General features: G+C 43.4%; 5 non-coding genes across 5 annotated transcripts; all 5 read right to left on the bottom strand.

The window, feature by feature from the left end:
• Positions 1 to 259: 259 nt before the first annotated feature.
• TRNAR-UCU (transfer RNA arginine (anticodon UCU)) lies at positions 260 to 345 on the bottom strand. The gene is given in 2 exon segments: positions 260 to 295; positions 309 to 345. It is a non-coding gene; the product is annotated as a tRNA-Arg (tRNA).
• Positions 346 to 14,181: 13,836 nt separating this feature from the next.
• TRNAR-UCU (transfer RNA arginine (anticodon UCU)) lies at positions 14,182 to 14,267 on the bottom strand. Its single transcript is given in 2 exon segments — positions 14,182 to 14,217; positions 14,231 to 14,267. It is a non-coding gene; the product is annotated as a tRNA-Arg (tRNA).
• A 1,671-nt stretch (positions 14,268 to 15,938) lies between these two features.
• On the bottom strand, positions 15,939 to 16,024 carry TRNAR-UCU (transfer RNA arginine (anticodon UCU)). Its single transcript is given in 2 exon segments — positions 15,939 to 15,974; positions 15,988 to 16,024. It is a non-coding gene; the product is annotated as a tRNA-Arg (tRNA).
• A 1,672-nt stretch (positions 16,025 to 17,696) lies between these two features.
• On the bottom strand, positions 17,697 to 17,782 carry TRNAR-UCU (transfer RNA arginine (anticodon UCU)). The gene is given in 2 exon segments: positions 17,697 to 17,732; positions 17,746 to 17,782. It is a non-coding gene; the product is annotated as a tRNA-Arg (tRNA).
• Positions 17,783 to 21,194: 3,412 nt separating this feature from the next.
• TRNAR-UCU (transfer RNA arginine (anticodon UCU)) lies at positions 21,195 to 21,280 on the bottom strand. The gene is given in 2 exon segments: positions 21,195 to 21,230; positions 21,244 to 21,280. It is a non-coding gene; the product is annotated as a tRNA-Arg (tRNA).
• Positions 21,281 to 25,682: the final 4,402 nt, after the last annotated feature.

Raw genomic sequence — 25,682 nt, 5'->3', positions numbered from 1 at the left:
GTTTGTGTCATTTCTTTTTTATGTACTGCTAACGTACATAAATCAAGAATTTCTAAACTGGATGCAAAATAAGTTATTTTAAAAGTCAACAAAATTGAGTCGTCCTATTAGTCTTCTGTAGGAAGTAGACCCAATGAAGTTTTAGTCCTGGAACAATGCTCTAAACGTCAGTATGAAGCCCAGATTTGCTAATTTTTTCTTTTTCATCTTTCTATCATCAACTGAGACAAAGTATTAATGTCACGCAAGCTACAAAATATGACTCTGGTGGGACTCAAACCCACAACCTTTGAATCACATCAGTTCCCTAGAAGTCCAATACGCTATCCATTGCGCCACAGAGCCACAAGTCTCCTGAATGGGGTGGGTGTTCTGTCTAGTCTAGACAAACCATTTTCCTGATGATGACTTGACAACAGTAAGATTCCTGTTCTCTTTGAAACTTTGCTTTAGTCTTCTTATATGTAAAAGTAAAACTTGTCAACAAGAAAATGCAAATGTTTTAAAAAAAAGATCTATTCATATTAATGCTAGTTCCGTGTTGCTAAAGTGTGGCATTGAAATGTATGCAAGACCAAGGAAGGGGTAGCATTTTTTGGTTTCTATCTCTCAAGCGATCAGCTTTATTAATTTCTATTGCTTCAATGCAGTAGCCACTGGCCCTCTAGATCTTATGGGAAGAAAAATTGTTTAGAACATAAGTGTCGTTGTACGCTAATGGACCACTGGATTGGGAAGGATAGGAGTCAATACAAAAGAAATTATTTTAGCCATGTGAGAAGACTATCAGAGAACATGTGTTTTAGTCCAAATAATTGCTGGGAAATTTTCTGTTGTGCTCCTGCTATATATCCTGATTTCAGCAGGAACTTATACCGTTAATTAGACGTTTTTCCTTTCCTCATTTTTTCCTTTTGCAGTTTTTCAAAGTATAACCAGAACTCAACAATAATGGCCAAAAGTGTTCAAACTGATATAAAATTTGGTTTCCACAAAGTTTACTGCTTCAGTTTTAACAGTGGTAATTAGTGTAACTCTAGTTTATTATGAATAGAGATCAAATGAACTGCCAACATTTGCAAACTCATTTCTTGCCATGAAAATTAACTTATTCAGAAAAACCTCATTTCCACTGAATTTAAGCTCTCCAAAAAATGACCTGATTACATGATTTCATTGATCTCGTTAGCTCAGGAGAAAGTGTTCATGAGGACAAGCCAGCTGATATCACTCTGTTCTTATCTTTGACCTTTTGGTGACTTTTTAGCAAAAAAAATGTCCACGTTTCGCATAATGGTGCAAAATTTATACCAGAAGTCATGTATACATATAATCACTCTACGGATGGACTGGAGTATGCTTGCACCAAATTCTGCATTTTTTTAAGCAATAGTTGATAAATCAGCCAAAAATATCTAGAAACCCCAAATCCAACCCACAGTAGAGATCATAAAGAAATATCAGACAAATACATACAAAAAAGACTTTTAAAAATGCTCAAATTAAAAAAAGAATCTTGGACTAGTGAAAACAAGTAACAGAACATCAAACACTAGACCAAAAATAGGCAATAACAAATTGTGCCCTATCTGCTATCTTTTGGTACATCGAGCCATTAGTAGCTGCTCCCTCTATGTTCTTTGCTGAGCTCAAATCTAAATGTGACTTCCAATTTGTAAGTTCAGGAATAGAGATGAGCGTTGTTCTACTCGAACTGTTCGCCAATCTCAAATTCGAGCTGTTTTGGGCGGTGTTCGAGCCGTTCGGCGAACACGAACAATTTGAGAAAAATTCGGCTGTTCGAGGTTATGTTCGATAACTGTTCGTGCACCAAAATCATAACTGGATTTTTTCTCAGTAATGATGAAAATTAATGTTAATACGCATTTTGAGTGTACAGCGTGGTGGGGGGAGGGGCAGGGGATGGATCTCTGCAGGAACAATGAAGATCTCCATTTTTTTTTTCTCTTTCCCGCATTTACAGTGGGGAGGTGCAATCTGTCAGCCTATCAGCAGCGCACACACGGAGCGAAGTGCTTTTTTTCACACAAGCAAGGGCATGTGTCATTGGCAGTGTATGTCACATGTCCTTGCCCTATAAGAACAAGCCATTTTCCCCGTCGCCACCATTTTCTCACTGCTGCAGCTGCGTGTTAGACGGCACCGCTGTTGCTGTGTGCGCTATACCTTGTTAATTTCAAGCCAATTTTCGCACAAATCTACAGATAGCTTGGGAGTAGGGAATAGTTGTGATTGCAGTCCTTTTAAGGACTAGGTTACAGCATTTCCTACGACTTTTATCAGGCAGGTCTGTGCTCTTAAATAGATAGATTGTGGGAGTAAAGACTAATTGTAATTGGAGTCCTTTTCAGGACTAGGTTACATGAGTTCCTATCAGTTTTTGCCAGGCAGGTCTGTGCCAGTGCTGTGCAAGTTTTTTTCACAGCATTTGGCTGAATCTAGCAAAGCTAATCCTTTTTGGCCTATTGCAGAGTGTGTTAGTCAGTGGAGTAGCCTATCTGTGTTGCAAGATATACCACCTGTGTATAGAATACCAATTTTTTTACTGCACCTAGTGAAGTAAAATCTTTTGGGCATAGCATCATTCTATTAGTCCATCTATACTGACCTCCATCAGGTTGCAAATTAAATATAATTTTTTTCTGCATCTAGCTCTGAAAAAATATTGGGCTTCTAGCTGTGTGTGGGACTTGTTGTATTAGTCCATCTATACTGACCTCCATCAGGTTGCAAACTGCATATATTTTTTTCTTCATCTACCTCTGAAAAAATATTGGGCTTCTAGCTGTGTGTGGGACTTGTTCTATTAATCCATCTATACAGACCTCCATCAGGTTGCAAACTGAATATATTTTTTTCTGCATCTACCTCTGAAAAAATATTAGGCTTCTAGCTGTGTGTGGGACTTGTTCTATTAATCCATCTATACAGACCTCCATCATTTTGCAAACTGAATATATTTTTTTCTGCATCTACCTCTGAAAAAATATTGGGCTTCTAGCTGTGTGTGGGACTTGTTGTATTAATCCATCTATACTGACCTCCATCAGGTTGCAAACTGAATATATTTTTTTCTGCATCTACCTCTGAAAAAATATTGGGCTTCTAGCTGTGTGTGGGACTTGTTCTATTAATCCATCTATACAGACCTCCATCAGGTTGCAAACTGAATATATTTTTTTCTGCATCTACCTCTGAAAAAATATTGGGCTTCTAGCTGTGTGTGGGACTTGTTGTATTAGTCCATCTATACTGACCTCCATCAGGTTGCAAACTGAATATATTTTTTTCTGCATCTACCTCTGAAAAAATATTGGGCTTCTAGCTGTGTGTGGGACTTGTTGTATTAGTCCATCTATACAGACCTCCATCAGGTTGCAAACTGAATATATTTTTTTCTGCATCTACCTCTGAAAAAATATTGGGCTTCTAGCTGTGTGTGGGACTTGTTGTATTAGTCCATCTATACTGACCTCTATCAGGTTGCAAACTGAATATATTTTTTTCTGCATCTACCTCTGAAAAAATATTGGGCTTCTAGCTGTGTGTGGGACTTGTTCTATTAATCCATCTATACAGACCTCCATCAGGTTGCAAACTGAATATATTTTTTTCTTCATCTACCTCTGAAAAAATATTGGGCTTCTAGCTGTGTGTGGGACTTGTTCTATTAATCCATCTATACAGACCTCCATCAGGTTGCAAACTGAATATATTTTTTTCTGCATCTACCTCTGAAAAAATATTGGGCTTCTAGCTGTGTGTGGGACTTGTTGTATTAGTCCATCTATACTGACCTCCATCAGGTTGCAAACTGAATATATTTTTTTCTGCATCTACCTCTGAAAAAATATTGGGCTTCTAGCTGTGTGTGGGACTTGTTCTATTAATCCATCTATACAGACCTCCATCAGGTTGCAAACTGAATATATTTTTTTCTGCATCTACCTCTGAAAAAATATTGGGCTTCTAGCTGTGTGTGGGACTTGTTGTATTAGTCCATCTATACTGACCTCCATCAGGTTGCAAACTGAATATATTTTTTTCTGCATCTAGCTCTGAAAAAATATTGGGCTTCTAGCTGTGTGTGGGACTTGTTCTATTAATCCATCTATACAGACCTCCATCAGGTTGCAAACTGAATATATTTTTTTCTGCATCTAGCTCTGAAAAAATATTTGGCCTTCTAGCAGTGTGTGGGACTTTCTCTGTTAGTCCATCTATACTGACCTCCATCAGGTTGCAAATTGAATATAAGTTTTTCGGCCTAATACCACAGTTTGGCCACTCAGCTCTGCTCGGTTCCCATCCATTGTTTTTTTGTGCAAACAACTCCAGAGTTGTTAATTAGTTAACCACCAAAATGAGTGGAAAAAGGCCTGCTGCTGGTGGAAAGGGGAATAGGCGTGTTGGGAAGGGGAAAAAAGGTTGTGTCCGTGGGGTAGGTGTTAAAGCAACAGTAACATCTGCAGAAGAAAGACCATCTTCCAGCAAAACTAAAATGTCTACTTCTTTTAGCGGACATTGTGATAAGATCCCTTTCTTACGGCCACGCCAATCGCTACAAATTCCAGATGAGGCACAAAAACAGCAGGTGCTTCAACGGATATCAAGTGCTCCTTTAAGTGGGCTCTCCTCCACATCAACTTCAACATCACAAATACTCCAGTCCTCAAAGGTGTCACCCCAATCGCACTTGCTTCCTCACAGCTCCCAAATCTCCAGCTGCCCGTCTGAGTATGAGGTAGAACAGATGGTTGAGTCTGCAGAGCTGTTTACTCATACTATAGCCTGGGATTCAGAGGTCGACTCCAGCGCTTCTGTGAATCCAGACGAGGAAATGATCTGCACTGATGCCCAGAATCTTTATGAGTCGGATCCAGGACCAGACGCAGAAGGTTCTGACCATAATGTAGACCCTCATTCCCAAACTGTAACTCCTGTTGGTGGAGACAATGAGGAAGACGATGATGAGACTCAAATACCTGATTGGAGCGACAACTTTAGTTTTTTGTCAGGACAGGAACAGGTTGGCTCTGAGGACGACGGGTGTGATAACGCACAGGGTGATGATGATGAGGTTGGAGATCCCACTTACTGTCAACCCACAGTCAGCCAAGAGATGAGGTCAGCAGAGGAGGTGGAGGAAGATGCTAGTGACGACGAGGTCAGGTTGCGCCTTCCTGGACAGAGACGTAGTACTGGAAGCACGTCAACAACTGCATCCTCAAACACAACTCTGCCTCTCACCATAAGTCGTGGTGGCTCTTCAGGTCGCATGGGTGCTAAGCCTTGCATAGCCTGGGCATTTTTTCAGATCGATAAAGATGACCCAACTCGTGTTATCTGTAACATTTGTCAGCAAAAGCTAAGTAGAGGCCAAAAAATACATAGTTTGAGTACTTCATGCATGAACCGGCACATGGACATGAAGCATAAGTTGCAGTGGGAAGCTCAGTGTGCTACAATGCGGCCTAGCCGGCCGGGCCAACCGCCGTCTGCCATATCTTGTGCATCCGCGGCCTCTTCATCCTCTGTGACTGGGGGGACAGCAGTCACACCTGTTTTGGGGCACAGACCTGCCACCTCTTTACCCGCAACAGCCAGCGTGATTGGCAGGTCATCATTTTCTTTGGAGGTGGTAACACCAGCTGGTGTTGAGCGCTGTCCGACATCGATAGCACCACCTTTGGATCAAGGCAACCTAACATGTCTGCCTGCATCTTCCTCACAGACCGGCAGTTTGCCGGGGACACCCTTATCAAACCCGTCTAAGCACAATAGCCAGCCCTCGGTCCCTCAGATGTGGACAAGTAAAAGACCATTTCCTCCTAGCCATGAGAAAGCTAAGAGGTTGAATTTCACCATCTGCAAGTTCTTGGCTACAGAAATGCTGCCTTTCCGCCTGGTGGACACAGAGGATTTTCGAGACCTTATGTCCGTCGCAGTGCCCCAGTACCAGATGCCCAGTCGGCACTACTTCTCAAAGAAAGGTGTGCCTGCGCTCCACCAGCATGTCGCACACAACATCACCGCTTCTTTGAGAAACTCTGTGTGTGACAGGGTGCATTTCACCACAGACACTTGGACGAGTAGGCATGGACAGGGGCGTTACATGTCGCTGACTGGGCACTGGGTAACTATGGTGACAGCAGGACAAGGGGCTGCTGTCCAAGTCTTGCCGTCCCCACGAGTTGTGCGTCAATCCTCTTTATGTCAAAGTTCCTCCACTGCTTCTGCCTCCTCAATCTCCTCTCGGTCTTCCACCTGCACCCAAAGCCTGTCTGGTCATGCCACAAGCTTTCTAACTGCGCAGAAGGGATCCTGCACACCTCCTTACTATGCTGGCAGTAGGGCTCAACGTCATCAGGCGGTTTTTACATTGAAATGTCTGGGTCTGGGAAATGTGAGTCACACAGCTGAGGAGTTGTGGTCAGCTCTGGAGAACCAATTTCATGAATGGTTGTCTCCACTGGACCTGAAACCAGGGAAGGCCGTGTGCGACAATGCTGCAAACCTGGGTGCGGCCCTTCGCCGGGGCAATGTCACACACGTGCCTTGTATGGCTCACGTGTTGAACCTGGTTGTCCAGCAATTTTTAGCCCACTATCCCAGACTAGATGGCCTTCTGCAGAGGGCACGGTCGCTGTGTGCTCACTTTCGCCGTTGTGCGAGGTTGGGGGGAGAGGACAGAGGAAGGAAGCATGATTGTTACCTCGCCACCTCGCCACCAACACAACAGGGACTTGGTGCTCCTGGATGCGCAACACACATGAGTGCCTTCTTGCTGCACTACCTGCAACATGACCCTCGAATTGTGAGAATTAGAAATAATCCTGACTACTGGGTTGCCACACTGTTAGATCCCCGGTACAAAAGTAAATTTGCAGAAATTATTCCTGCCATAGAAAGGGATGCACGCATGCAGGAGTATCAGCAGAGACTGTTGCAGAATCTTACATGTGCTTTTCCACAAAATACCAGTGGTGCACGTAATGAATCTCACAGTTCCAAAATGCCAACCGTGGGACCGTCAAGTGTTCAGCACTCAAACCGTAACAGAACCACAGTATCTGCTGGTAACATCAATTTTGCGGAATCATTTCACCACTTTTTTAGCCCATCCTTTGCAAGGCCACAGGAGACAAGAAGTCTGACACATAGTCAACGCCTAGACACGATGGTACAGGAGTATCTCCAAGTAAACATTGAAGCCACGACTGTGTCACTGGACCCTTGCTCTTTTTGGGCTTCCAATCTGGATAAATGGCCGGAGCTAGCCACTTACGCCTTGGAGATCTTGTCATGCCCCGCAGCCAGCGTTCTGTCTGAACGTGTGTTCAGCGCTGCTGGTGGTGTGCTGACAGATAAGCGCACGCGGCTCTCCACTGATAATGTAGACAGACTCACGTTCATAAAGATGAACAAATCATGGATCCGAAATGACTTTTCTACCCCTGTGTCATCCTGGGGAGAGTAAAAGCTTGATGATTGGTTAAAATCACCCTACCAACCGTTTTAAGCTTTCAAATTACTAATCATGTTTATCTGTATCTTGGCTGGAAAATAATTTGGGCTTTGTAGCAGTGTTCAGCACTGATTCTATTAGGCCATCTATAATAAGCTCCACCAGATTTAAAATTACTAATCATGTTTATCTGTATCTTGACTGGAAAATAATTTGGGCTTTGTAACAGTGTGCAGCACTGATCCTATTAGGCCATCTATACTAAAGCTTCACCAGATTTAAAATTAATAATAATTTTTAGCTGCATCTAGCCCGGAAAATAATTTTGGGGCTCCGAGATGCGCAAGACACATAAGTGCCTTCTTGCTGCACTACCTGCAGCATGACCCTCATATTGTCAGAATTCGAAGTAATCATGACTACTGGGTTGCCACACTCTTAGATCCCCCAAACTTTTCGATCAACCTTTTCATTTTAATAAAGACCAAAAAAATGGTCATTTTTGAAATTATAAGCATTAGCAGGTTGTTAGAAACTGAAATCAAACAGTTTTCAACTCAAAACTTTATTCTAGGTGATGTTACATTTTCACATAGGACCCCTTGTTCGAAAGGAGCTTCTGAACTCTCTCGTCCATTGAATTTGTCAGGTTTTGGATGGTTTCTGCTTCAATTGTTTTGCATGAGGACAGAATACCCTCCCAGAGCTGTTGCTTAGATGTGAACTGCCTCCCGCCATCATAGACACTCCTTTTAATGATGCTCCAAAGGTTCTGAATGGGGTAGAGGTCAGGGGAGCATGGGGGTCACACCATAAGTTTGTCCCCTTTTATGCCCATATCAGCAAGAGATGCAGATGTTTTATGTGCAGCATGAGATGGTGCATTATCATGCAGAAAAATGATCTTGCTGTGAAATACACGGTTCTTCTTCTTGAACCATGGCAGGAAGTGCTGTTTGAGAAAATCCACATACATTATGGAGTTCATCTTTAGCGCCTTCAGGGATCCTAAAGGGGCCGACAATCTCTCTCCCCATGATTCCAGCCCAAAACATTACTCCACCTCCTCCTTGTTGGCGCTGTAGCCGTGTTTGCGTGGGGTGTCCATCAACCAGCCATCCTCCACTCCATCCATCTGGACCATCGAGCGCTGCACGGCACTCATCCGTGAACAAAACAGTTTTGAAATTAGTCTTCATGTAATGTTTGGCCCACTGGAGCCGTTTCTGCTTGTGTGAAGTGGATAGGGGAGGTCGACAGGATGGCGTATGCACAGCTGCAAACCTCTGAAGGACCCTGCATCTTGTTGTTCGGGGGACGTTGGAGGCACAAGCAGCTTCAAAAACTTGTCTGCTGCTATGACAAGGCTTTTTTGCCGCTGCTCTTTCAACCTGACGTAATTGCCTGTAGGAAAGAGTCCTCAATTTGCCCTTATCAGCACGCACACGTGTGTACTGTGAATCAGCTACATACTTCTTGATTGCCAAGACACTTCATCCTGATCATCGCACAATGTTGATTGTAGTCATGCCTTGACCTAAACACTCCATAATTTGTTGCTTCTCAGCAGCCGACACATCCTTTTTCTTTCCCATTTTGGCAGAAAATGTAGGCTGCTTAATAATGTGAGACAGCCTTCTTAAGTAGTCTTGCCTTTCATTGGACACACCTGCCAAACTAATTAGCACAGGTGTCTGCAATTGCTTACAGTGATATAAAGAGCCCTGACACACATCACCATCAATGAGTTTAACTGACAAACAAACAAATTCTTCCCTTATCACTCCTAAACACTTTTTGCATAATAATTTGGAACACAGTGTACATGTGCTTTTCCACAAAACACCAGTGGTTCACGTAGTGAATCTTACAGTTCTAACTTGCCAACCGTGGTCTGTATGGAGTTGTTCAATAAAGGGCCCAAAATTAAGATAACATAGATGGGAGAGGTCTCTATGAATAGGAATTCCTAAGTATTTGATACCCTGTGAGGGCCAGGCAAAGGGAAAGTTGGACTGGATGGAATCCTATATGGATTTGGGGAGGGAGACATCGAGGGCCTCAGACTTCGCTGCATTGATTTTAAAATTTGACCATGTAACAAAGTGATCTATTTCAGCCATAACAGCATGGATGGATATATGTGATTGAGTGATATATACTAGGACATCATCAGCAAATAGAGAGCACTTGTACTCGGTGCCTCCCACCTCAATCCACCTAATATTGGGGTTATGGCGAATTGATGAGAGCAGGTGCTCCGTCACTAGGATGTATAAGAGAGGGGACAGAGAACATCCCTGCCTTGTCCCATTGGTGATTGTGAAAGGTGATGAAAATGTTCTGACGCGCCCCCTGGGCCTTGGGACACCCGGAGCCGGACCCTTTTTGGTGGATGCTGGTGGTTGTAGTCTCCGTGGCGGCAACCCGGTTCCATGGCTCAGGGTGGTCAAACCAGTGGCGGAACTATTTATGTGGTTTTGATGTTTAAATGTCCGACTACGCCACCCGTGGATTGCGGTCAGAGTGAACCGCCGCTCCAGGGCAGACCGCTGAGGCTGGTGTTGTGGGTGCAGCAGAGCGTAGCATAACTCCCCACGGGAGGAGTATAGCCTCAGGGCAGTGTATGCGGAGGATGGGGGTGATGGTGCAGGGCAGCAGCAGTAATGACACGGAGTCAGTGATGCAGTCCAGGGCCTTTACTCACAGTTCTTATTATCCAGACCACATCTGCAGGTAACGGCTGCCCACGTCGTACTGTGCTCACCAGGTGAGGGGCTCAGATAACTCCCAGATAACTTTGGAGTGCTTCACAGGACCCCCTTTGTGTGTCCTTTGTCTGGCCTTTCTTACCAACCCTTCTGTCCGGCTGCCTCGGGCCTCCTCTTGGTAAACTTGGCGCCAGTTTCCCTGACCCTATGTGGTGCCTTCCTAGCGGGTGTAGCGAGGGGCTGCGCCACATAAAATGTCACAGCCTCCTGTTTCTAGCTGAGGGTCGTTTCCTGCCTCCACTAGTTTCGGGGACCGGTCTCCCCCTTTGGCCTGACCCCTCCACGCAGGTGGATTCGGGCGTGCGGTGGCGACTCGCCAGTCCGCACCCCTGAGATCCCTTCGTTCCTCGTTCCTGGAGCCTTCTCCGCTCCTCTTCCTTCCTTCTCCCTCTTCCAGGCCTGGGCCTCTGTTACTAGGCCCGCCTCCGGAGCAGAGCTCATGCAGAGCCCCTGCTCCCTGCCACTTCTGCTCAGACTTCTCTGCACTGAACTAAGATGGTGCCCACCTTTTATACTCCCTTCTCAATGCACCCAGGAACTGCTTCCTCCCTGCTCCTACACTACAGGGTTCCCCTTCCTCAGTGTTCCCTCCCCCCACTCCAGCCAGGGACAGGGACTGTCGTGCCCATCTCAGGGGCATATTGGTCGCCCTGCCCCACAGCAATGTGGTGTAATGCATGCAGGTGTCGGGTCCTGATCCACACTACATCCTTACCTGAGAGTGAGATATCACACCTCTGGGTGAGGTGCAATACCTCTGTAGCAACCGAGCCCTCAGGGTGCTACAGTTCCATTTATCTTCAGCCTAGGTGACGTATTGCGATACAGGGCCGTGATTTTGGCTATAAAAGGGTCCCCTAGACCCCTACCCCAAGCTTTTTAAGAGAATCATATATGGCGTGCCAGGAGACTCTATGGAATGCTTTCTCAGCATCCAACGAGAGTATCTAATTACAAATTTTTAACTGCATCTAGCCCAGGAAATACTTTGTGCCTAGTAGCAGGGTCTGCTAGTCAGCGGATTATCCCGGCTGTTAAGCAAGCTACACCACCTGTAGTTTGGACACTTCATTTTTTCAAAGGAAATGCTTCGGGACCACGGGATACTCAGTGAAGAGCATCAGGAGGCACCCCAAGGCATAGGGGCTCGGACTGGCAGTAGGATGCCTTGCGGTGGACAGCCGAGTTCGATCCTTATAAAAGCTTTTTAACTGCAGCAGCTTTAGTGGACGCTACTGGAGCTGGAATTACGCGGCTGCTGGCATGAGACTTGCCCTCCAATAGATCCTTGTAAATGGATTTAAAGTGTATTTATTCAAGTTAGAGAGACAATTTAAATTAAAAAGCTTAGAGCTGCCTCCACCACAGGGGGGCTCGTCGACCCACCAGCGGACAGGCACCAGTATTGGGAGAGGGGGGCTGGCCGTCAGGGTTCACCGTGGCTCTGGCACAAACCCGGCGACACGGAGGTGGCACGGGCAGGAGCGGACTGAATGTGTCGGCTTCTCACTTTTTGGATTTTAGAAGGGCATGACATGCCTATATCTGTGTCTCCCCCTCCTTTTACTCCTCCACCTCTTTTCTTTTCGCATGACTATATGTACTTGTCACTTTTCCATGTGTTAGTTGTGTCTTCTGAGCAGTTTGTCAGCTTTTGGACACCTTTGAAGGTGTTTTCTATGTGTTTCTATGTGTTTTTGTTTGCCTGCCATTGGTTTTAACGGTGTTCGAAGGTGTTCGACGAACAGTTCGACGAACAGTTCGGCGAACACACGGGTGTTCGACGAACCGAACCGAACTCGAACACTACGGGGGTGGCTCAACACTATTCAGGAATCCTAAACCATAGCCTCAGTTAGTTCACTCTGATAGAGACATCAGAAAAAAAACTCAGCATTAAAGAGTTTTTGTCATTTCTCTTTTATGTACTGATAACATACATAAATCAAGAATTTCTAAACTGGATGCAAAATAAGTTATTTTAAAAGTCAACAAAATTGAGTCATCCTATAAGTCTTCTGTAGCAAGTAGACACCAGTGAAGTTTTAGTTCTGGAACAATGCTCTAAACGTTAGTATGAAGCCCAGATTTTTATAATTTTTTCTTTTTCATCTTTCTAACATCAACTGAGACAAAATATTAATGTCACGCAAGCTACAAAATATGACTCTGGTGGGACTCGAACCCACAACCTTTTAATCACATCAGTTCCCTAGACGTTCAATGCGCTATCCATTGCGCCACAGAGCCACAAGTCTCCAGAATGAGGTGGGTGTTCTGTCTAGTCTAGACAAACCATTTTCCTGATGATGACTTGACAGCAGTAAGATTCCTGTTCTCTTTGAAACTTTGCTTTAATCTTCTTATATGTAAAAGTAAAACTTGTCAACAAGAAAATGCAAATGTTTTAAAAAAAAGATCTTTTCATATTAATGCTAGTTCCGTGTTGCTAAAGTGTGGCATTGAAATGTGTGCAAGACCAAGAAAGGGGTAGCTTTTTTTGGTTTCTATCTCTCAAGCGATCAGCTTTATTAAATTCTATTGCTTCAATGCAGTAGCCACTGGCCCTCTGTAACTTATGGGAAGAAAAATTGTTTAGAACATAAGTGTCGTTGTACACTAATGGACTACTGGATTGGGAAGGATAGGAGTCAATACAAAAGAAATTATTTTAGCCATGTGAAAAGACTATCAGAGAACATGTGTTTTAGTCCAAATAATTGCTGGGAAATTTTCTGTAGTGCTCCTGCTATATATCCTGATTTCAGCAGGAACCTATACCATTAATTAGACGTTTTTCCTTTGCTCATTTTTTCCTTTTGCAGTTTTTCAAAGAATAGCTAGGACTCAACAATAATGGCCAAAAGTGTTCAAACTGATATAAAATTTGGTTTTCACAAAGTTTACTGCTTCAGTTTTAACAGTGGTAATTAGTGTAACTCTAGTTTATTATGAATAGAGATCAAATGAACTGCCAACATTTGCAAACTCATTTCTTGCCATGAAAATTAACTTTTTCAGAAAAACCTCATTTCCACTGAATTTAAGCTCTCCAAAAAATGACCTGATTACATGATTTCATTGATCTCGTTAGCTCAGGAGAAAGTGTTCATGAGGACAAGCCAGCTGATTTCACTCTGTTCTTATCTTTGACCTTTTTGGTGACTTTTTAGCAAAAAAAAATGTCCACGTTTCGCATAATGGTGCAAAATTTATACCAGAAGTCATGCATACATATAATCACTCTACGGATGGACTGGAGTATGCTTGCACCAAATTCTGCATTTTTTTAAGCAATAGTTGATAAATCAGCCAAAAATATCTAGAAACCCCAAATCCAACCCACAATAGAGATCATAAAGAAATATCAGGCAAATGCATACAAAAAAGACTTTTAAAAATGCTCAAATTAAAAAAAGAATCTTGGACTAGTGAAAACAAGTAACAGAACATCAAACACTAGACCAAAAATAGGCAATAACAAATTGTGCCCTATCTGCTATCTTTTGGTACATCGAGCCATTAGTAGCTGCTCCCTCTATGTTCTTTGCTGAGCTCAAATCTAAATGTGACTTCCAATTTGTAAGTTCAGGAATCCTAAACCATAGCCTCAGTTAGTTCACTCTGATAGAGACATCAGAAAAAAAACTCAGCATTAAAGAGTTTTTGTCATTTCTCTTTTATGTACTGATAACATACATAAATCAAGAATTTCTAAACTGGATGCAAAATAAGTTATTTTAAAAGTCAACTAAATTGAATCATCCTATTAGTCTTCTGTAGCAAGTAGACTCCAGTGAAGTTTTAGTCCTGGAACAATGCTCTAAACGTTAGTATGAAGCCCAGATTTGCTAATTTTTCTTTTTCATCTTTCTAACATCAACTGAGACAAAGTATTAATGTCACGCAAGCTACAAAATATGACTCTGGTGGGACTCGAACCCACAACCTTTGAATCACATCAGTTCCCTAGAAATCCAATGCGCTATCCATTGCGCCACAGAGCCACAAGTCTCCTGAATGAGGTGGGTGTTCTGTCTAATCTAGACAAATCATTTTCCTGATGATGACTTGACAACAGTAAGATTCCTGTTCTCTTTGAAACTTTGCTTTAGTCTTCTTATATGTAAAAGTAAAACTTGTCAACAAGAAAATGCAAATGTTTTAAAAAAAAGATCTATTCATATTAATGTTAGTTCCGTGTTGCTAAAGTATGGCATTGAAATGTATGCAAGACCAAGAAAGGGGTAGCTTTTTTTGGTTTCTATCTCTCAAGCGATCAGCTTTATTAATTTCTATTGCTTCAATGCAGTAGCCACTGGCCCTCTGGAACTTATGGGAAGAAAAATTGTTTTGAACATAAGTGTCGTTGTACGCTAATGGACCACAGGATTGGGAAGGATAGGAGTCAATACAAAAGAAATTATTTTAGCTATGTGAAAAGATTATCAGAGAACATGTGTTTTAGTCCAAATAATTGCTGGGAAATTTTCTGTAGTCCTCCTGCTATATATCCTGATTTCAGCAGGCACCTATACCATTAATTAGATGTTTTTCCTTTGCACATTTTTTCCTTTTGCAGTTTTTCAAAGAATAACTAGGACTCAACAATAATGGCCCAAAGTGTTCAGACTGATATAAAATTTAGTTTCCACAAAGTTTACTGCTTCAGTATTAACAGTGGTGATTTGTGTAACTCTAGTTTATTATGAATAGAGATCAAACGAACTGCCAACATTTGCAAACTCATTTCTTGCCATGAAAATTAACTTATTCACAAAAACCTCATTTCCACTGAATTTAAGCTCTCCAAAAATTGACCTGATTACATGATTTCAGTGATCTCGTTAGCTCAGGAGAAAGTGTTCATGAGGACAAGCCAGCTGATATCACTCTGTTCTTATCTTTGACCTTTTTGGTGACTTTTTAGCAAAAAAAATGTCCACGTTTCACATAATGGTGCAAAATTTATACCAGAAGTCATGCATACATATAATCACTCTACGGATGTACTGGAGTATGCTTGCACCAAATTCTGCATTTTTTTAAGCAATAGTTGATGAATCAGCCAAAAATATCTAGAAACCCCAAATCCAACCCACAATAGAGATCATAAAGAAATATCAGGCAAATACATACAAAAAGATTTTTAAAATTGCTCAAATTAAAAAAAGAATCTTGGACTAGTGAAAACAAGTAACAGAACATCAAACACTAGACCAAAAATAGGCAATAACAAATTGTGCCCTATCTGCTATCCTTTGGGACATGGAGCTGTTAGTAACTGCTCCCTATATGTTCTTTGCTGAGCTCAAATCTAAATGTGACTTCCAATTTATAAGTTCAGGAATCCTAAACCATAGCCTCAGTTAGTTCACTCTGATAGAGACATCAGAAAAAAAACTCAGCATTAAAGTGTTTGTGTCATTTCTCTTTTATGTACTGATAACATACATAAATCAAGAATTTCTAAACTGGATGCAAAATAATTTATTTTAAAATTCAACTAAATTGAGTTGTCCTATTAGTCTTCTGTAGGAAGTAGACCCCAGTGAAATTTTAGTCCTGGAACAATGATCTAAACGTTAGTATGAAGCACAGATTTTTATAATTTTTTCTTTTTCATCTTTCTAACATCAACTGAGACAAAGTATTAATGTCACGCAAACTACAAAACATGACTCTGGTGGGACTCGAACCCACAACCTTTGAATCACATCAGTTCCCTAGAAGTCCAATGCGCTATCCATTGCGCCACAGAGCCACAAGTCTCCTGAATGAGGTGGGTGTTCTGTCTAGTCTAGACAAACCATTTTCCTGATGATGACTTGACACAGTAAGAGTCCTGTTCTCTTTGAAACTTTGCTTTAGTCTTCTTATATGTAAAAGTAAAACTTGTCAACAAGAAGATGCAAATGTTTTAAAAAAAAGATCTATTCATATTAATGCTAGTTCCGTGTTGCTAAAGTGTGGCATTGAAATGTATGCAAGACCAAGGAAGGGGTAGCTTTTTTTGGTTTCTATCTCTCAAGCGATCAGCTTTATTAATTTCTATTGCTTCAATGCAGTAGCCACTGGCCCTCTGGATCTTATGGGAAGAAAAATTGTTTAGAACATAAGTGTCGTTGTACGCTAATGGACCACTGGATTGGGAAGGATAGGAGTCAATACAAAAGAAATTATTTTAGCCATGTGAGAAGACTATCAGAGAACATGTGTTTTAGTCCAAATAATTGCTGGGAAATTTTCTGTTGTGCTCCTGCTACTATATATCCTGATTTCAGCAGGAACCTATACCATTAATTAGACATTTTTCCTTACCTCCTTTTTTCCTTTTGCAGTTTTTCAAAGAATAACTAGGACTCAACAATAATGGCCAAAAGTGTTCAAACTGATATAAAATTTGGTTTCCACAAAGTTTACTGCTTCAGTTTTAACAGTGGTAATTAGTGTAACTCTAGTTTATTATGAATAGAGATCAAATGAACTGCCAACATTTGCAAACTCATTTCTTTCCATGAAAATTAACTTATTCAGAAAAACCTCATTTCCACTGAATTTAAGCTCTCCAAAAAATGACCTGATTACATGATTTCATTGATCTCGTTAGCTCAGGAGAAAGTGTTCATGAGGACAAGCCAGCTGATATCAATCTGTTCTTATCTTTGACCTTTTGGTGACTTTTTAGCAAAAAAAATGTCCACGTTTCGCATAATGGTGCAAAATTTATACCAGAAGTCATGCATACATATAATCACGCTACGGATGGACTGGAGTATGCTTGCACCAAATTCTGCATTTTTTTAAGCAATAGTTGATAAATCAGCCAAAAATATCTAGAAACCCCAAATCCAACCCACAATAGAGATCATAAAGAAATATCAGGCAAATACATACAAAAAGACTTTTAAAAATGCTCAAATTAAAAAAAGAATCTTGGACTAGTGAAAACAAGTAACAGAACATCAAACACTAGACCAAAAATAGGCAATAACAAATTGTGCCGTATCTGCTATCTTTTGGTACACCGAGCCATTAGTATCTGCTCCCTCTACGTTCTTTGCTGAGCTCAAATCTAAATGTGACTTCCAATTTGTAAGTTCAGGAATCCTAAACCATAGCCTCAGTTAGTTCACTCTGATAGAGACATCAGAAAAAAAACTCAGCATTAAAGAGTTTTTGTCATTTCTCTTTTATGTACTGATAACATACATAAATCAAGAATTTCTAAACTGGATGCAAAATAAGTTATTTTAAAAGTCAACAAAATTGAGTCGTCCTATTAGTCTTCTGTAGCAAGTAGACCCCAGTTAAGTTTTAGTCCTGGAACAATGCTCTAAACGTTAGTATGAAGCCCAGATTTTTATAATTTTTTCTTTTTCATCTTTCTAACATCAACTGAGGCAAAGTATTAATGTCACTCAAGCTACAAAATATGAATCTGGTGGGACTTGAACCCACAACCTTTGAATCACATCAGTTCTCTAGAAGTCCAACGCGCTATCCATTGCGCCACAGAGCCACAAGTCTTCTGAATGAGGTGGGTGTTCTGTCTAGTATAGACAAACCATTTTCCTGATGATGACTTGACAACAGTAAGATTCCTGTTCTCTTTGAAACTTTGCTTTAGTCTTCTTATATGTAAAAGTAAAACTTGTCAACAAGAAAATGCAAATGTTTTAAAAAAATGATCTATTCATATTAATGCTAGTTCCGTGTTGCGAAAGTGTGGCATTGAAATGTATGCAAGACCAAGGAAGGGGTAGCTTTTTTTGGTTTCTATCTCTCAAGCGATCAGCTTTATTAATTTCTATTGCTTCAATGCAGTAGCCACTGGCCCTCTGGATCTTATGGGAAGAAAAATTGTTTAGAACATAAGTGTCGTTGTACGCTAATGGACCACTGGATTGGGAAGGATAGGAGTCAATACAAAAGAAATTATTTTAGCCATGTGAGAAGACTCTCAGAGAACATGTGTTTTAGTCCAAATAATTGCTGGGAAATTTTCTGTTGTGCTCCTGCTATATATCCTGATTTCAGCAGGAACCTATACCATTAATTAGACGTTTTTCCTTTCCTCATTTTTTCCTTTTGCAGTTTTTCAAAGAATAACTAGGACTCAACAATAATGGCCAAAAGTGTTGAAACTGATATAAAATTTGGTTTCCACAAAGTTTACTGCTTCAGTTTAACAGTGGTAATTAGTGTAACTCTAGTTTATTATGAATAGAGATCAAATGAACTGCCAACATTTGCAAACTCATTTCTTGCCATGAAAATTAACTTATTCAGAAAAACCTCATTTCCACTGAATTTAAGCTCTCCAAAAAATGACCTGATTACATGATTTCATTGATCTCGTTAGCTCAGGAGAAAGTGTTCATGAGGACAAGCCAGCTGATATCAATCTGTTCTTATCTTTGACCTTTTGGTGACTTTTTAGCAAAAAAAATGTCCACGTTTCGCATAATGGTGCAAAATTTATACCAGAATTCATGCATACATATAATCACGCTACGGATGGACTGGAGTATGCTTGCACCAAATTCTGCATTTTTTTAAGCAATAGTTGATAAATCAGCCAAAAATATCTAGAAACCCCAAATCCAACCCACAATAGAGATCATAAAGAAATATCAGGCAAATACATACAAAAAGATTTTTAAAATTGCTCAAATTAAAAAAAGAATCTTGGACTAGTGAAAACAAGTAACAGAACATCAAACACTAGACCAAAAATAGGCAATAACAAATTGTGCCCTATCTGCTATCCTTTGGGACATGGAGCTGTTAGTAGCTGCTCCCTCTACGTTCTTTGCTGAGCTCAAATTAAAATGTGACTTCCAATTTGTAAGTTCAGGAATCCTAAACCATAGCCTCAGTTATTTCACTCTGATAGAGACATCAGAAAAAAAACTCAGCATTAAAGAGTTTGTGTCATTTCTCTTTCAGGTACTGATAACATACATAAATCAAGAATTTCTAAACTGGATGCAAAATAAGTTATTTTAAAAGTCAACAAAATTGAGTCGTCCTATTAGTCTTCTGTAGGAAGTAGACCCCAGTGAAGTTTTAGTCCTGGAACAATGCTCTAAACGTTAGTATGAAGCCCAGATTTGCTAATTTTTTCTTTTTCATCTTTCTAACATCAACTGAGACAAAGTATTAATGTCACGCAAGCTACAAAATATGACTCTGGAGGGAATAAAACCCACAACCTTTGAATACATCAGTTCCCTAGAATTCCATTGCGCCACAGAGCCACAAGTCTCCTGAATGAGGTGGGTGTTCTGTCTAGTCTAGACAAACCATTTTCCTGATGATGACTTGACACAGTAAGATTCCTGTTCTCTTTGAAACTTTACTTTAGTCTTCTTATATGTAAAAGAAAAACTTGTTAACAAGAAAATGCCAATGTTTTAAAAAAAAGATCTATTCATATTAATGTTAGTTCCGTGTTGCTAAAGTGTGGCATTGAAATTTATGCAAGACCAAGAAAGGGGTAGCTTTTTTTGGTTTCTATCTCTCAAGCGATTAGCTTTATTAATTTCTATTGCTTCAATGCAGTAGCCACTGGCCCTCTGAAACTTATGGCAAGAAAAATTGTTTAGAACATAAGTGTGGTTGTATGCTAATGGACCACTGGACTGGGAAGGATAGGAGTCAATACAAAAGAAATTATTTTAACCATGTGAAAAGACTATCAGAGAACATGTGTTTTAGTCCAAATAATTGCTGTTAAATTTTCTGTAGTGCTCCTGCTATATATCCTGATTTCAGTAGGCACCTATACCATTAATTAGATGTTTTTCCTTTGCTCATTTTTTCCTTTTGCAGTTTTTCAATGAATAACTAGGACTCAACAATAATGGCCCAAAGTGTTCAGACTGATATAAAATTTAGTTTCCACAAAGTTTACTGCTTCAGTATTAACAGTGGTGATTTGTGTAGCTCTAGTTTATTATGAATAGAGATCAAATGAACTGCCAACATTTTCAAACTCATTTCTTGCCATGAAAATTAACTTATTCAGAAAAACCTCATTTCCAATGAATTTAAGCTCTCCAAAAAATGACCTGATTACATGATTTCATTGATCTCGTTAGCTCAGGAGAAAGTGTTCATGAGGACAAGCCAGCTGATATCACTCTGTTCTTATCTTTGACCTTTTTGGTGACTTTTTAGCAAAAAAAATGTCCACGTTTCGCATAATGGTGCAAAATTTATACCAGAAGTCATGCATACATATAATCACTCTACAGATGGACTGGAGTATGCTTGCACCAAATTCTGCATTTTTTTAAGCAATAGTTGATAAATCAGCCAAAAATATCTAGAAACCCCAAATCCAACCCACAATAGAGATCATAAAGAAATATCAGACAAATACATACAAAAAAGACTTTTAAAAATGCTCAAATTAAAAAAAGAATCTTGGACTAGTGAAAACAAGTAACAGAACATCAAACACTAGACCAAAAAAAGGCAATAACAAATTGTGCCCTATCTGCTATCTTTTGGTACATCGAGCCATTAGTAGCTGCTCCCTCTACGTTCTTTGCTGAGCTCAAATCTAAATGTGACTTCCAATTTGTAAGTTCAGGAATCCTAAACCATAGCCTCAATTAGTTCACTCTGATAGAGACATCAGAAAAAAAACTCAGCATTAAAGAGTTTTTGTCATTTCTCTTTTATGTACTGATAACATACATAAATCAAGAATTTCTAAACTGGATACAAAATAAGTTATTTTAAAAGTCAACAAAATTGAGTCGTCCTATTAGTCTTCTGTAGCAAGTAGACCCCAGTGAAGTTTTAGTCCTGGAACAATGCTTTAAAAGTTAGTATGAAGCCCAGATTTTTATAATTTTTTCTTTTTCATCTTTCTAACATCAACTGAGACAAAGTATTAATGTCACGCAAGCTACAAAACACAACTCTGGTGGGACTTGAACCCACAACCTTTGAATCACATCAGTTCTCTAGAAGTCCAATGCGCTATCCATTGCGCCACAGAGCCACAAGTCTCCTGAATGAGGTGGGTGTTCTGTCTAGTCTAGACAAACCATTTTCCTGATGACTTGACACTAAGATACCTGTTCTCTTTGAAACTTTGCTTTTGTCTTCTTATATGTAAAAGTAAAACTTGTCAACAAGAAAATGCCAATGTTTTAAAAAAAAGATCTATTCATATTAATGTTAGGTCCGTGTTGCTAAAGTGTGGCATTGAAATGTATGTGACGCGCCCCCTGGGCCATATTCTTTAGGGGAATATCCGGAGCCGGATCAGATGGGAGTTGTAGTCTTCCGAGTGGCTGTGACCCGGTCCGTGCCCAGGGTGTCAAGCTCAGAGTATGTGGCAGTCCTACAGATGTTACAAAGTTCTTAATGTCGACTACGCCACCCGTTGTATTGCGGTCACTATGGCCGCCGCTGCAGCAGGGTCCGCTGAGGCTGATGGTGTTGGTGCAGCTTTTGGTAGTATAACCCCCAACGGGTGGGGTATAGCCTCAGGGGGTCAGGTGCAGAGGATGGGGGTTGTGGTGGTGCAGCATAGATGTTAAGTGAAGACAGAGTCGGGTTGTGCAGTTTAGGGTATTTACTCACTGCTGATGTTCCGGTCACTCCAGCTTCAAGTGACCACCCGAGCCGTGCTGCGTCCACCAGGTCCTGGATTCAGCAAACCCCCAAACAAGTCCGGAGCATGACCCTGAGCTCTCCTTCTGTCCTTTCCTCTGGCCGTCCCCACTAGTGATCCACCTAGGTCCAGCTCCCTCGGGCCTTCTGTTGGGAGACCCTTGGCCTTGGGTTCCCTGACCCTCCACGTGGTTTGCCTTCGGGGTGGATGTGGTGGGTGGCCGTGGCAGATCCTGCCCACGGCCTCCGGTCTCTGGCTAGGGTGTGCTTTTGCCCCCACCAGTTTGGGATCCGGTACCCTATTGCCGACTCTTCACCCGGGGATTGAATTTGGGTTCTCAGAGTCCTCTCTTTGTCCCCTCTGGGTCTTTCCTTCTCTGCTCCACTCTCTCTCTGCAGGCTCATCTGGACCTCTGCTTCTTACTCTGACAGACTGACCCTGATCTTTGATGGTGCCCACCTTATATACACCCTCTATGTGTGAGCTCAGGTGACCAGCACCCAATGAGCTCCTATCTTTACCCAGGCTGCTCCCCCTATCTGCCCCTACACTACTTGGGATGTACCACCCCCCTCCCACTCCAGCCAGGAACAGACTCGGTCGTACCTGCACATTTCTAAGTGGGAGTACCGTTGGTCTGTTCCTCGGAAATGGGATGTGTGTAGTGCATGCAGCCTACCGAGCTCAGGTCCACACTCCATCCTTACCCGGGAGTGGAATATCACACCTCTGGGTTGAGGTGCAATACCCCTGTAGCAGCCGAATCCTCAGGGTGCTACATTCCCCCCTGGTAAACCACAGCACGTCCTCGGGCTGTAAGAACAAAACACCACAAAACATACAATTTTTTTTCATATAAACAACATAATAAAAACATATAAAACAACATATATTAGCAGCATCATAAAACTTTTCATATAAAACATTCTCGTCGCCTCTGGCTCCTCCTCCGGTCACTGTGCAACGTGTGACCGGGTAAAGTGCGACAGTCTCTCTAGAAAAATGGTTTTCCTATAAAACCGGTAGGGGGCGCTTTAGGACGCGCAACTATTTACAAGGGATATGGCCGCTCTCAGTCCTCGGCCAGGTATAAGGGAGGAATGACCGCTCTCAGTCCTAGGTCAGTGGGATTTAAGGGTTAAACGGGTAAACAGTTCACACTTGCTGGTCCCAACGGGGACTATGATAGCAGCAGTAACAGTTCACGGTGCCCCGACGGGCAACTATATACAGCTTCTGCTTCGCTGTACTTAACGATGACGTCCTCCTGCTCTTTCTTTATGGTTTCCTTTAGCTTCAGACCCGTCCGGGTCCTCTTGTTCTTCCTCCTCACACCGCAGCTCTTCCTCCGTCAGGCGATGCACATGGAGGGCGTAGGGTCCTTTGGCACACTTGTGCCGGGTGAAGGTGACCTCGTCCCCGATGTAAAGGTCACGACCTCTGTGTCCCTCCGGTAGGTGGGACTCAACGTCTCTCCTGGTCACGAAGACATCGCCTGGGGTGCGGTGGTCTCGGATGAAGCCCCACCCATGCTGCATGTTAAACTTGATCACAGTCCCGGTGTTGCGGGGACTATGCGCTGCACGGGGGTCTCTCCTGGCCCGGCTCTTCTGCTCCGCGCTCCTTACTTGAACTTGCTGTTCCCGGACCCGCCTCTCTCTCCGCTCCCTCTCGAAGACCTCGAGCTGTTGGCGGCAGCACTCAGCACGCTCCGCTGCAGCTGCCCGAGTCTCCTGAGTGAACCCCATGAGGTCTTCTCCGGTGGGGTCCCACTCAAACTGGGTCTCTTCTAGCGGGGGCGAGATCCTCTTTACGGGCTTTGGAGCCGGGATCAGGGGTGCACACATGGCCCCAGCCTTCCTCTGCCGTTCCAGTTCATGATATTCCTGGGGCCAGATGAAAGGCTGCCCATCCGGGCACGTGTGTTGGGTAAACAGGTCCTCTCCCAGATGCGGCACTCTTGGTCTTATGGGCGCGGTGGTGTTAGCGCCCGGGTTGCCCGGGCCTTGCGGCCAGGCCTGGGGTATCTGGAAGGTGAAGGGCACCGTAAGGACGGCGGCGCCCTGGGCTACTTGGCCCTGCGACCAGGCCGGGGGCTCCGCGGAGGTAGGGGGCGCTGTTGGTATTGCGGCGCCCGGGGGTACTAGGCCTTGCGACCAGGCTGGTGGTACTTCCTGCTTGGTCACGCTCGGGGTCGAGGCGTGTGACGTCACAGGGGTCACGGCTCCCGTTTGAGGCCTAGTCTGCGGCGGTGACGTTGCAGCGACGGGCACGGCAGGATAGACTTCGGGCTCTGCGACGGGGAGCTGGGGCAGGTGCGCGGTTTCCCGGTTTGGGGTAGAGACGTCCCCTTTACCTGCCTCCTTTCGTTCGGCTCCCTTCTCGGCGCCGTCTCCGGCCTTCAGTCCTCCCGCGCCATCCTCAGAGGCGGTCTGTCTCCTCGTCTTGGGTGGCGTGCTCCGCTGACAGGTCTCGGTCTGCTGGGCCATCTCACGGCTCCACTCTGCCAACGTCTCTCGCTGCACCCGGGCCATCCTCCTTGCGAGGCCCTCCAGAGCGGTCTGTGCACACTCCCGGTCTCGGGGGAGCTGTGCTAGGACCTCCACTAGGCCTAGTGGGGTCGTTGTTTCCAGCAGGCTCCTGACCAACGGGTCGGTGCTGCTCTGCTCTCCTTCTGTTGTCTCCAGCAGGCTCCTGGCCAGCGGGCCGGTGCTGCTCTGCTCTCCCTCCTCTGTTTCTAGCAGGCTCCTGGCCAACGGGCCGGTGCTGCTCTGCTTTCTCGCCATCTCCGGGTAAGCTCCTCCGAAACTCTTCTCCAGGCTTCTTGCCTCCGGGTGCGCTCGCTCCAGACTGCTCCAGGCGACACCCATCTTTGTTCTCTTCTTCTCAGTCCTCCCACTTCGAGGGCGGTCCCGGGGCCACTTGGTGATTGTCAGCTCCAGGGGCAGTTCTTTCACGCTGACAGACACCTCTAGCATCACAGTCTCTGTTGGTGGGGGCGGTTTCCACTTTTGGCGCCATTTTCGGTCCTGGCCCACGATGGGAGGTGGCCTCTCGCCACCCTCTGGCACGCCCATAATGGCGTCCGCTCTTCCAAGGCGGGAAACCTTTGGAAATGGCGGGAATCGTCTCCCAGTGGCGGGAAACTCTGCAGATGGCGGGAAAAAGCTGTTAATGGCGGACAACCGGCGGGAATCGATCTGTGATGGAGTCCGATGGCGGGGACCCTCCGGAACCGGCAGGAGACTTCTTTTTGAGGTAATTTCGTTCTTTTCTTCAGGCACGCAGTACCCGGTTGTTGTGGGCACGTAATCCTGCCGACTACGCCAAAGTTGACGCGCCCCCTGGGCCATATTCTTTAGGGGAATATCCGGAGCCGGATCAGATGGGAGTTGTAGTCTTCCGAGTGGCTGTGACCCGGTCCGTGCCCAGGGTGTCAAGCTCAGAGTATGTGGCAGTCCTACAGATGTTACAAAGTTCTTAATGTCGACTACGCCACCCGTTGTATTGCGGTCACTATGGCCGCCGCTGCAGCAGGGTCCGCTGAGGCTGATGGTGTTGGTGCAGCTTTTGGTAGTATAACCCCCAACGGGTGGGGTATAGCCTCAGGGGGTCAGGTGCAGAGGATGGGGGTTGTGGTGGTGCAGCATAGATGTTAAGTGAAGACAGAGTCGGGTTGTGCAGTTTAGGGTATTTACTCACTGCTGATGTTCCGGTCACTCCAGCTTCAAGTGACCACCCGAGCCGTGCTGCGTCCACCAGGTCCTGGATTCAGCAAACCCCC

This window comes from Phyllobates terribilis, unplaced genomic scaffold (assembly GCF_046119375.1).
Source record: "Phyllobates terribilis strain yellow unplaced genomic scaffold, ASM4611937v1 Scaffold_1__5_contigs__length_1240528914, whole genome shotgun sequence".
NCBI lineage: Eukaryota > Metazoa > Chordata > Amphibia > Anura > Dendrobatidae > Phyllobates > Phyllobates terribilis.
Note: the sequence above shows the minus strand (reverse complement) of the source record. Positions and strands in the feature narration are given on the sequence as shown.